Source organism: Tiliqua scincoides, chromosome 11, assembly GCF_035046505.1.
Source record: "Tiliqua scincoides isolate rTilSci1 chromosome 11, rTilSci1.hap2, whole genome shotgun sequence".
NCBI classification, from domain to species: Eukaryota; Metazoa; Chordata; class Lepidosauria; order Squamata; family Scincidae; genus Tiliqua; species Tiliqua scincoides.
This window is the reverse complement of record NC_089831.1, coordinates 19,344,205-19,356,266: the sequence shown is the minus strand read 5'-3', so window position 1 is coordinate 19,356,266 and position 12,062 is coordinate 19,344,205. Positions and strand designations below refer to the sequence as shown.

General features: G+C 45.6%; 1 protein-coding gene across 2 annotated transcripts in view; it reads right to left on the bottom strand.

Annotated features, from left to right (window-relative positions):
- Window positions 1-12,062, bottom strand: part of NTM (neurotrimin) — a 346,259-nt gene that overhangs the window by 241,211 nt on the left and 92,986 nt on the right. The window lies entirely within an intron of this gene.

Here is a 12,062-nt window from a genome sequence, read left to right as displayed (position 1 = left end):
GGCCCTCAGTTTGGCTGTACTTGTTGTAAGAGGCGGCTAAACAGCCACCGGGTAGATGGGACTCGTCAGCCTGGGAAGGCAGCTCATCTGAGAGAAGGAAAACTCTGATCCCAAACCTCCACTGCCTTGTGGCTACATCCAGTTATGGAAAAGGCTTCAGGAGTCAACCTCGAGGCCAAATCCGGAGCCAGAGTCCCTGAGGCAATTCATGGCTGAACACAGTCACGTTCCGGCAACTCCTGTGACGTCGCTGGAACCCACCGTATTGGCCTCTGCCTTTCCATTGGACCATTTCAGCAACGTGGAGAGGGGGGATTTGCTGCATGGGTAACAGTCTATCCTCCATATCTACCTTACCCAGGCTTCGCGCACTGGAGTGGACACTGTTCCAGAACACTATTCAGAGTGCGATACCATAGTCTTCTGAGACTGAAGGATGCCAACAAGAAGCTATTAGCTTAATATGGCATAGAGTGCAATCCTAAGGATGCAGTTGGCTTGTGCAAGTCCCTTGCGCCAGCCTGGGAGGGTCACAAACATTCTGTAAAGCATGTCTGCGCCTCCTTAGGAGAAAGCCATGCTGGCACACAGTGGTGCGCCGACCGAGGGAAGCCAGATCCAGCCTCCATGGCAGCGAAGGAAGGTAAGTCCACACCAGCTGAGCTGGGCGGCAAGGGGAGGGCAGGAAGGAGGCCAGGAGGAGATGTTTTGGGGCGAGAGGAGGGTGGGCGGCCAGCCGGCCAGCTCGTGGGTGGGCAGGTGGGGAGAGGGAGGTGATACCAGATCCAGCAGTAAAGCTAGATTCTAGCCCTATTCCTGGGTGGCGCGGAGTGGTTCCGGGTTGCTCCGTTCTGCTCAGATTTGTGCCACCTCTTTAGGTCGTGCAGATCTGAGTAGACCCATTGGGGCCGCTGCGACTCTCCCTGGGACAAGGGAAACTTTTTTCCCCTTGCCTTGGGCCAAGCCTTAGCCACCCCAAAACTTGCACTGGGTACAGTGCAGGCCCTCTGGCCTGCCTATTCCAGTTCAAGTTAGGATTATGCTGCCCACATGCCAAATGAGTCCCGAAAACACTACATGCTTACTGAAAAAACAAACGTACAAACACACCCAATTCCTCCTGAGATGGAAAACTCCAGACTGGAGCATCCTTACACAAAGAAGAGCTAAGAAGCAATGCTGGTGTCAGGTTGCAGGAGGCTTTGGTGCGAGGCCTGGCACCCTCCCCTCCCAGTTCATTGGCAACGGATGTAGCCAACAGCTCCTCTCACACACCCCATTGGTGAATTAGATGAATCTCTAGGTGGGTGACTGCTCCCAGGAGGTTCAGGGGGTTGGTCCTGCCAGGTGGCTCCTCTAATGGGCACGGCCCTCAGCCAGTTCGGCACCTAACCAGCCTGGGACACAACACCTGATGCAATGGAAAACTCCAACCCTTTGGAACACTGGTTTCCATCAGCCAAGTCTCTTCCCTGTGCATGAGGATGTTGGGAATTCCCAGGCAGCCCACAGGAACTGGATCACTTCCACAAACTGCCTATACTCAAGTACTGGTAAATGCCTAATATACCGTTCATCTCTACAACATACACTTACAGTTAATGCACCTTTGCCTGTTTATTATACGAATAAAGTAACTTGATTTATCAGGCAATTCTGCTCTGTGCCTGTCGTATTCAACTGAAGGGCAAGAGAATTTAAATCTGTGACCAGAGGAACATCGCAATGTTGAGCTTTATCACAACCAACTGCAGCACACCCGAAAATTGTCTCCTGGGTGGGTCAGCACAAACCTGTACCTGACACTTTCCCCTCTTAGTTTTAAATATTCTCCAGCTCTGAAAGCATGAATGTTTGCTAGAAATTCCCTGAATATTTGATACTTAATAACAACACCATCATTTTTTATCTGGATAGCAATTTCTATGTATATAAAGTGCTTTATGTGTTTTTTTAAGCTGGCCACAACCTAAGGCAAGTATTATTATCCCCATACTGCAGATGGGGAAGATTGAGGCTGGGAGGAAGTTTCTAGCTGAGGAGTCAAAACAGGAAAAATCCTGATTTGGAGTTCAGATGCTTAGCTACTACTCTAAACAAATCCTCTCAAATAACTGAATTTTTACATACTCTTGGCATTTGATTTTAGCAAGAAGACCCTTTCCAAAAGTGTACACCTAATAACCTTATCAATATTGAGGTGTCAAGCAGATAACATTCTCTCTTGCTTTTGGCTGAATCTTGATTAATAGTTTCTTCTGTGTTTTTTTTGCTTTGTTGTTGTTCTTTATCCTGTTTAGTGTCGTATTTAATTATATTTTAACATCAAACTTTTTACTGTATTCGGACTGATTTCTGGCATTATTTTATTGCAAGCCGCTTAAAAAAAATCAGTATATAAATATTTCACTAAGTAAATAAATAAATAAGACCACAATAAGGGCCACCATGAGAGCAATTAGCTAAATGTCAGGGATAAAAATATATGAGATTAAAAAAAAAATAAACAAACAGAACTGTGATTTATAGAAATTTCTTAATGAGAACTGATGCTGAAGGACAGGTACAAAGAGGGTGGGAGGTGGAAGATTGGAGAGAAGATGAATTAAAACTGCTGGACTGACTCTGAAAAGGAAAAAAAAAAACAAAGGTAGAGGAAGAAAAACCAAAAGCTTCAATTTCCCCTCCAACATGTGAAACTCAGAGTGAATATGCTATCGACTCCTCCACTCAGAGCCTTAATTCTTGTCCGTCAGCATCTCCACAGTCTTTCCCCCATCCAAAATGTTATTATCTATCACTCTTCTGGCATGAAGAAGACTGGGTGCTTCTCTCCGTCTCCCTTGTACCGCTGATAAGCATGACAGGACATGGGAACCGGGGTTAGGATTCACACTGCCAAGCACATGAAATGCCATTTACATGTTGCAGGTGCTGTGAATTTTGATCAGCTTTCTGCCAGGGCAGGGGTAGGGAGGGAGGGAGAAAAAAAGAAACAGTTCCTGTGTTTTCCACCATACATGAAACAAAATCAAATAAACCATTTGATAAGTCTGTTTGATCTGAAAATAAACTTGCCCTTTAGCAAATAAGAGAGCAAGTTTTGAGCCCTTAAGAGCCCGCTGAGAAAGCACAATAGACGAAAACAAAGTCAATACTAAGGGCCGGTCCTGATTAGGACTCCCAGCACACCAGCATAAGGCCAAATCTCAAAGCAGTAAAAATGCATGGAAGAGCCTGGCACTCAATCACATTTCTGACGCTTTATTGTGGGTGGGGGAGTTTAAAGGTTAGTTTGCGCCTTGAGCATTTTCTGTCCCTTTTGTTGGACTTCTGTGAGATTGTTCAGGGAGACTTCTGTGGGTCAGATGAAGGTTCCTTGGTAGGAGCCAGCGGGTTTCATACTGTATCTTTTTGTTCCTCTTGCAAATGACACTTTGTGCATGGTCTGTTTGCTAACTTCATTGCACGGGAATAACCAGTTTCTTGTTTCCACTTACAAGACAGGGAGGGAATTGTCTTGACCACTGTGTCTCCCTTCATGCAGATCAATTCCAGTTTCCCTACTCTTTTCCAACATACATCCTTTGGAGCAGCTAATTTGAGTACCCTTTCCTAGTCTACTGTACACATGCATGCCATAAATATTCATGGATTTCCATTCTTAAAGCATAAATGTGTATTTGATGTTGGAGGTAACTTTCCTGGGCGGGGAAAAAACAAACAGATTTGTAAATAATGTCTATGGTTAGCTGGAGTTTCTTAAAAGTGTCCTGATGTATAAGGTATTATCAACTTAACCCAACTGTACAACAATGAGTTAGGGCCCAATCCTATCCAATTTTCCAGTGCCAGTGCAGCCATGCCAATGGGGCATGTGATCCAACCTGTAGTGGGGAGGCAATCACAGAGGCTTCCTCAAGGTATGGGAACATTTGTTCCCTTACATTGGGGTTGCATTGCAACTACTCCCGTGCTGGAAAGTTGGATAGGATTGAGCCCTTAGGCTGGTATTAGATGTGTGTTTTTCAATGGGGATTGCTGAGTAATAATAATTTGGTAATGTTGTGCAATAGCCCCTCTTTTTTTTTTAAATGCACTACAGTGTGTAACAGCCTGGCCTATGCTTTTGAATGAGGAATGATACGATGCATGATATTCAGATGCAATAATATATCATAATAATAATCATATATCATTGTGAACTTTTTGTTGAAAAGTGGTATATAAATACTAGTAACAACAACAACAACAACAACAACAGAGAAGTCACAACAATTCTATCAGTGGAAAAAATAGCACTGTATATTTATACGTATATAAAACGTTCCCCTACATGTTTGCCAGGCAGTGTTCAGGAAGGCAGAAATGCCCATGAAAATCAATGGAGAGGTTCTGCACATTGTGTCCACGTGGTACCAGATTGCACACAAGACATTGTGTTGATGGGTATAGCTGTCTCAACAGTTAAATGAAGTGCTTCCCTCTATGGTCACATTCCTCATTTGGATGGCATTCCCGGTACAACTGGAAAGACAACTGGTATAACTTGTCTTGCCTGTGAGAGACTTTTGGGGGCTTCATTCAAAATTACATGGCTAAGCTGCCTATGGGGATGTGAATTTTTCACAGAGAGGCCTGTGTCCTGAGCTTATCAAGGTGCCTGCCAGGTATTGCATATGTGAGGCTGTCTGTACAAAACAGCCGGCATTCTGCCTTCTCTCTGACAACGTAACCTGGGCTGATTGACAATGACAGCTCCCCTGCTGGGCCATTAGCTGTGGCACTGCCAGACGGCCTGTGCTCACCTGATCTTTGCATTTGCCAACCCTACTGCATGGAAGGTAGTGGATTTCTGAGAGCTGCACATGCTGGGTACCAACTGTGGGTTAATTACGGGCAACCAGTTCACCAAGCTGGCTTCATGACTCCCAAGGAAAAGAAAAGAAAAAGTCATAGTTGAAAATGTCCTGCAGGAAGGACAAAAATGGCAGAGGTTCTTTACTTCTTCAGAAAGGCCACTCCTTTGTATGACCTCGCCCAGGACAATACCAGCACCCAGCCCAGTCAAGTTGGCAAACAGTCATGCTACTGACAGGAGTTAAATTTCATCTCCTGCGTGCCTGAAGGAAGCAATCAAAACCTCCAGTGGTGTTGATAGCTGTCAAGGTCACCAAGTAAAGGGCATTTGACTCTAGGTGGGTGGGGCAGCAATCCAAGTTTTATAGAGTTCACAAACCTGTTGTTATTTCCAAGCTGATCTATATGTTGTCAGCAGCTGCCCACTCCCTCCTCAGGCCTCCTATGCTTATACCTGGGTTACAGGACTGTGCTCCAGCTTAAACTTAGAGGCTCCAGAAATCTTGACGCAGGCAAAAACAAATTGTTCCACTAAGGCCCAAATCCTAACCCACTTCCCAGCACTGGGATAGCTCTGCCAATGGGGCGTGTGCTGTATCATGCAGTTGGGGGGCAGTCACAGAGGCCTCCTCAAGGTAAGGGAAAGTTTGTTCTTTTACCTTGGAACTACATTGCTCTTAAGTCAGTGCTGGAAAGTGGGTTAGGCTCAAGGATCTCAAGGGTCAGGCTATCTCACACGCAACTGCATATGAGTAAGTGAAGGCCTGTCCTCTTCCAGCTATGATTGCTCAGGGCATAGGGGAGGAGAGCAAGCAAACACTGGGATAGATTTGCTGTCCTGCCCATTCTTCCCAGAATATCTTCTTGCTGTTTTTGATGCTCATGTCTGATATGCTGAGTTTGAACAGCTATACTTGATAGTCAGTATATGATAATCATGTGAATTCAAACAGTCCTGCACTACAGCTTGAAATGAGATCGATCAGGAAAAGAGTGACCATATGTGTCTCAGTTCCAAGCCAAACACCAAAAGCTCTATCAGGATCCATCACCTATTCGTACATACCCATATGAGTTTGCTTGGCAGCTGCCACTCCAAGCCTTCTTCAGGTGCCCTCCCCTACAGAGATTAGGGACTGGCCAGTTTAAAAGTGAGAGTGCACCATCCTAAATCCTTTCTGCAGTGAGAGTGAAAATACCTGCATGATTGGGCATAAGAGAGTAAGGAATATGCAACAAGTTCACCCATCTGACACTCACCAGAGGAGTAAGATGGGATGGAAGATTGGTAATAGCCACAATAGCCTAAGAATAGCCACAACAGAATTCACAATAATTCACAATGAGAATTAAAGGGCAAAGGAGGTGTCACCCTGCAGCAGTGCTAAGTGATGGGGGAGATGGAAGATGTCTCAATGCAATTGCATTTGGTATTTTATAGAAGTTGCTTTGGGTGTTCCTCTGGGTAGAAATCAAATACAATTGTATGTATAGGTATGTATGTATGTATAGGCATTCAGGTCTCACCAAGGGTCAAATTCCAGGTTGTTGGATTTCAGGACTTAGAGGAGGTGACTGTCAGTCCAAGGGGGCCAGAAGCAAGCATGCAGTTCAAAATGCGCAGGGGTCAACCTCCAGAGAACAACGCAGGGACACAATGCAGAGAGTGCAATACCATAGTCTTTCGAGACTGAAGGTTGCCAACATGACAACCTCCAGAGCAGCAAACAAAGATCAGAGAGGCTGAAACCCATCCAAACCGAAAGCGGTAATCCATGAAAGGGAGAAGGAACTGTGGAAGTGTTTCAAGTTCAGAGTGAGGAACAAGCTCAGAGGCCAAGGCTTTAAGGGTGGACAAGACTCAGCCGGTGGAGGTCTGCTTGGGTAGGCTGGCACCGCAGCCTAGATAGCACCTTCAACCCACATTGCTCAGGCTGAAGCAGACTGTCAGTAGTGCAGGATTCAAAGTCCTTGACTAGCGGCAGTCCTGGTTCAAGGGCCCCTCCTGGGAGTCTCACAGACCCAAGAAGCAGCTGAGAGATTGTGGAATGACAAAGAACTTTGCTGAAATAGACAACAAGAAAGAAAGCATTGGCCTAAGAGCTAGACAGCTCCTACAAGGTGCAATAAGCGGTTCTTCAGAAATGCACTTTCTTCCCTACAAACCTTTCCAAAATCCCACCCATTAACAGCCAATTCCTGCCTGTATGTCAGCAGCTTGGAAGCCAAAACAGGACCATTGATAAAGATGATGGAGCTTGTGATTGGATACTTATTGAACTCTACTAGTTTGGCGAAGTTAGAACCTTTAAAAACAAAGCCCACAAAGGCAGCAAAAAGAAGTCCAAATATGCTTTGCTTCCCAGGAAGTCGAAAGGATTAGCAACAGACAAGCGGGCAAACAACCTCCCCTTTACATGCTGTCACTCTTCCAACAATTGCAAGGGAAAAACCATTTCTTTTCTTCTCTGCCTGGGAACAAAGAAAACAGAAAAGGCAGCCATTTACTCCCCACTGAAGTAGTAGTGTTGAGTGTTGGGAGACACAAAAGAAAATAATGCTTTACCCAGCGTGTAATTAGTCTGAGGAACTCCTTGTCACAGGATGTGGTGATGGCATCTGGCCTGGATGCCTTTAAAAGGGGATTCGACAAATTTCTGGAGGAAAAGTCCATTACAGGTTACAATCCATGATGCGTAAACACAACCTCCTGATTTTAGAAGTAGGCTACCTCAGAATGCCAAATGCAAGGGAGGGCACCAGGATGCAGGTCTCTTGTTGTCTTGTGTTTTCCCTGGGGCATCTGGTGGGCCACTGTGAGATACAGGAAACTGGACTAGATGGTCCTATGGCCTGATTCAGTGGAGCTATTCTTATGCTGTTAGTGTGGACAGCACGGAAACGAGGTATTTAATGCTGAAACTACTGGTAGAGCAGGAACCTCTTTAAGTTCCTTGCATGGGATGATTTCCCTACTGTGTAAGAAGGGTAAGATCATGTCAAAGGAGAGGTTTGGTCTAGAATAATTTTCAAGCGGCCAGATGTAAATCAGATTTTTTTTTAAGTCAGCCTCAGTGCCAACTAAATGCTAACTTTAAAATTTGCCTGAATTCAAGTGAACCGATGTATATAAATAAGCAATGGTCACTTTTTCTATCTAGGGGGCTGCTTCACAGGAGATGCCATTTATGCCTATGTTGAATGCATACACCTTTATGCATACACCTTTATTTAGCAATAAATAAAAGAGAATAGAGAATCCCACAGATAACCTCTGCAAGGCAATAGACGCACACTTTTGCATTCGAAATGTGATGCAAATTATCATTCTGCTAGAGAACATGGGTGGCTGTGGCAGTCAGACAATGGGAGCTTGAAGAAAATTCTCTTTCCACTCTGAATATTGCAATGAGCCCATCACTGAGCAGGGGCCAAGGCCACCCAGCAAATCCACACCACTCAACATTATGCTTTACCTCCTGATACATAACAGAAGAGTGTGCACAGATGCTTTACGTTCAAGGTTATACTAGGCATCCTGATGACCTTCAAACAGCTAGACAAGAGGAAGCCTGTTCTGTCCACTGACCTTTTTGACCCAAGGCCCCTTCTGCATGACTCTTCCGTGCATCACAGAAACACCCTCAGAACAAGGACTTCCATAGATGGCTGTGCTGTTAAGATAAACAACAGAATTCTTCCATGGAGACAAGCTGGGCTGCTGTTTTCCTTGACCGGCACTCGAGATAGCATTGCAATGCGACACTATACACGCTGTCTGCTGCACAACAAAAACCAGGACAGAAGGCAGTTGTGTTACTTCACAACTAGACCATTGTGCAAAGGAAGATCAAAGGTCCCACACGCAATGGCAAGGAGCACAGAATGTATGCATGAGTCAAGGCGTTAACAAAGTTGGCACCGGATGGAAGGGAAGAGAAATGGAAAGCATGGAGGAAAAAATGATAGGAAGCCCAGCTGAAGAGAAATCTGGAATAAACCCCCATTTCTAATTTATTCTTTCTAGGAGGGTGGAATGTTTTAGTCTTGACTCTTAAAAAAAATGCGGCTTTCATGCCCTGTTTGTGGGATTCTTGGAAATATCTAGTTGGTCAGAGTGGTAAACAGGAAGCTGATCCTTGATCTGATTGGACAGGACCCTTGGACAATACTTACCTGTTAACACTAGAAGCACTGTTATGGATGTTCTTCTCCAGCGAGAATCCATCTAGATCCATTGTATTCTGGTGGGAGCCACAAAGAATTCCAAAGTCTGGCTGGACTTACTGCTTTCTGGTGGGTTCTCATGCCCTCCAAAAATAAAAGCAGGGGTGATTTATCCCCCTACTGAGCATGCCTTTGGGCATGCAATGTGTGAGTCAAGCCCTAGGATGCCCTAGGATGGGTTACACCTCTGCATAGCACCCTAAAGGCATCCAATCCCACGAGTGTGAATACTTTTATAAGCATTCTGTCACTGCACAGGAGGCTTTCTGACCTGGGTTAGGAGACAAGGGAGGTCTGATTCAGCAGCACTAGACTCCAGTCCACTGACCACACTTGTATTATCTTTCCCATCTCAGGAACTGTGCGAATTGCAGAAGCCATTCATGCCTCTACAGGCCACCACAGGTTTTGGCAGAGCAAAATGAAGTATGTGACAACCTGCCACATCTCTGTGGAGCCCACTCTTCCTTGGATATTTCTTCTCAAATTCTACACAACCATACCCTCCTTCTTCAAAACATAAACGGAACTGAGCCAGGTCTAGCGCCTGTGTGCCAGATCGGGCTCAGTTGTCCCGCCCCCTAAGGCCAGCCAGCCAATCAGCTGGCAGCAAAGCCCTGCTGCTGGCTGATAGGGGGGTCAAGCCTGGCGATCATTGCTAGCGTGCCATATAGGCACGCTAGCTGCCTTTCTTTGCACACACCCAGTGTATCAACTTCAGAATCTAAACCACCCAGCAATTTTTATTCCTAAGCTATTTCTTCTTTCTCTGGCTCTCCAGTACCCTTTCACTACCACTACTTTGCCATTCTAAGTTATCCAGGCCTTGATCGCAGGGTCTTGATGTCCCCCTTCTCCCCACCCCCTTCTTCGCCAGTCCAGCAGGAGGGTTATATAAGAGAGCCACACTTTGGGGCACTCTGATCCATGATCGTTTATAGGCACAATATAAAAAAGGCAGGTAAGTTTGCTTGTAACCCACCCCCTCTGCTAGCGGCCTGTGCCCTCCACTTCACCGAATATTTATTGCCTTCATCCACCCCTAGTTGCTGAAGCCGCGCTGGATGCTAAGAGTAGAATGATCTATGGGTTGTACTTCACTCTCTTTGAAAAACTGAAGATCTTACATGTAGAATACACAGGCAGAGAAAAATGATCTCCTCCACATTCAAGCTCCTGAAAGGAAACAGCTAACTCTTCGGGCATGAGGCACTGCTTGGCTATGCAAACTCCCAGGGAAGGCTGCATGGCCTACATTTTATTCCCACTGTGTCAGTGGCTGTGACAGTCTTTTGCATAAGTCATTAATCACTGGGTCATATGAAAGGCTCGCCATTCTTCAGAGTGGGTAGCTAAGCCGCCATGCACAGAGGAGATACATTTCTCTCTTTCCCCATCTCTGCACACCAACTTTCATCCTTTCATTCCAATGCATCTCCTGCCTGCCCTTCTTGTGGCCATTCTGGGGGCTGGAACTACCACCAATGGCAAAAACCACACAGGGATTTGGTGGCATGGTCTAGGCCCGCTTTTTGCAACCAGTGTGATGTGGAACATTGGTGGGCCATGAAAGGACCAGAGGTTTGCCGTGTGCTGTGGATGCTTGCAAATTTCAGAAATTTGCTGAAAAACTCTTCTGGTTTCTGGGGCTCTTTGTTTGGGCACCCGTCTGTAGTAATGAATTGTCTGTCCCTCTTTCTCTGCCAACTCTACAGATGGCTGCTCTAGAGGCAAAGCCCCAGAACCTCGAAGAGTCTCCCAGAAGCAGGAACTGACATCACAAGAGGTGTAGACCATAGAGCAGGGGTGTCCAAAGTTTTTGGCAGGAGGGCCGCATTATCTCTCTGACACTGTGTTGGGGGCCAGGGGGGGGGGGAAGAATTAATTTACATTTAAAATTTGAACAAATTTACATAAGTTTACATAAATGAATATACATTAAAGATGAACGTATATGAATGAATGAAGGTCTTACAATAGCTCAAGGCCTATAAAAGGCCTTGCACAAAGCAAGGCTGGCCTTTCCTTTGCTGCCGCTACTGTATCACAGATGAGGGAGCCCTCATCCCACAGCTCACACAAGAGGTCAAACAGTCGCCCTCACGCTGATAGCAGTTGCCAGTGTGTGCTCCAACAAACCTCCAACAAACCTCCAGAGGGCCAGAGGCTCACTGGAGACTGGGGGCTCCTTGAGGGCCACATTGAGAGGCCTTGAGGGCCGCAAGTGGCCCCAGGGCCGGGGTTTGGGCACCCGTGCCATAGAGATTAGAATATCACGATAAAGAAAACATTAAAAATTTCTGGTTAAACTGCATAGACTGGGGAAGGACATTGACTTGCTCTGCTGGCAGAGAGGGGCTCAATACCCCTTCACGTTTTCCCCATCAAATTAGCTCTTCTCCATTCCTGAAGCTGTCATTAGCTCCAATGAGGGAAGAAAGGCAATATGAGTTATGTTAGAATGTGCAAGCTTTAACTCTGATATCTTGATGCTGGGCAGGATTTACAGTGACCATCCAAGGGGTATCCAACCTTTGAGGAGCTAGGCAAAAGGGACAGGTAAATACGAGTGTGATTGATGCCTGCCCTTACATTAGAAGTGTGTGTTGGTCAGCTGTTTCAAAACCAAAACCCAAATACGGCTGGAGCTACTCGTGCAGCAGAATTAGGTGGTAAAGTGAATCACTGTGAATCATAACACTTCATACTACAGATGGGAGATAAAAACTTTTGGAAAGCTGCACCAGGTTTTAAAGAAACTATCTGGAAGAAGAAGAAAATATTTTAAGTATCACAACAGAAAGGGGGAAGCAAACAAGATACACTCCATGTGAATTCCAAAGTGGACCAGAAACCTCTGGTTTCCTCTTAGTCTGGAAACTGTTTTTTTCCCCAAGCAGTACCACAAACTTATTCACTTTGACATTTCAATTTGAGCAACCTTTGATGGCAGCTCACATCCTAGGTCTTATGAG